Consider the following 1,193-nt stretch of genomic DNA (forward strand, 5'->3'; position numbering starts at 1 on the left):
AATAAAATAAAATAAAATAAAATAAAATAAAATAAATAAAATAAAATAAAATATAAAATAAAATAAAATAAAATAAAATAAAATAAAATAATAAAATAAAATAAAATAATAAATAAAATAAAATAAAATAATAAAATAAAATAAAATAAAATAAAATATAAAATAAAATTGCTTTGGGTCCAGTAATTTAATTCCATGATATCAGTATTGGTGTTTATTGACATTAGCATTCACTGCCTAGAAATATGGTTGAACTCATCCAAATGGCTATCTGGTGTAATTGGCATTCCTTAATAGGTAAAAAAACCTTTCCTCTTCTATGTTAAAATACTTTGTTCATTTTACATGGAAAATGGGAGTCCTGCTCCATTGTAAGAAACGAACATGAATTTGAATAATTAAGCCTATTTTTATTGTCATCCTCCCTTACAGTATATTATTTTAATTGGCATTTTCTCAATATAAAACCATCAGACACTTAATATTTCATCAATAACAAAATAATTATTTCCTATAGGAATCATGTTATTTTCCTAGTTATGTTCAAACTTGCTGAGCAAAAGCATGTTTAATTTCAACAACAATCAAGATGCAAGCATCTGTTTGCATATAAAATATCTCTTGAACCACAGGGAGATGGGCACAAGGGGGGAAATGGGTCAGTTGGATCCATTAGTATAGGGTTCTTTCTACCTGTAAGAAAGTCTTTTCACATCCTGGTAAGATATGAATTTGCACTCACATGGATCTTCAAATAGATAGTAATGAATTTTGTCATTAGGTGAACTTTCAGATATAAATCTTAGATCAATCATTGGATGAACCATTGGATTACTTTCCTACGGATTTGATTAAGAGACAAACATTTTCACCATAACTAAAGAGTCAAAATGTTGTTCATTCTGATATTTTTGGGGCACAAACAAATTACCCTGAGCTTTCCTGCAAGTGATGCTTTCCTAGTTCCACATGAGTAGTACCAGCCCGGTGACCTTATAATTGGTGGGATGGTGTCTCAATTTTTTTATCAGTTTTATGAAATTGAATTTAAGGAACATCCATCTCTAATACAGTATGATTTACCAATGTAAGGATTTTTTTTTGTCTTCCCATGAATTGTATAATCTTAACCACAATCCCCCCCAAAATACTTATAAGAGTGAAAGCTCTTTGAGCATAAATGTAGGGGTTTG

The sequence above is a fragment of the Protobothrops mucrosquamatus genome, unplaced genomic scaffold (assembly GCF_001527695.2).
Source record: "Protobothrops mucrosquamatus isolate PMUCROS unplaced genomic scaffold, P.Mucros_1.0 scaffold3257, whole genome shotgun sequence".
Classification (NCBI taxonomy): domain Eukaryota; kingdom Metazoa; phylum Chordata; class Lepidosauria; order Squamata; family Viperidae; genus Protobothrops; species Protobothrops mucrosquamatus.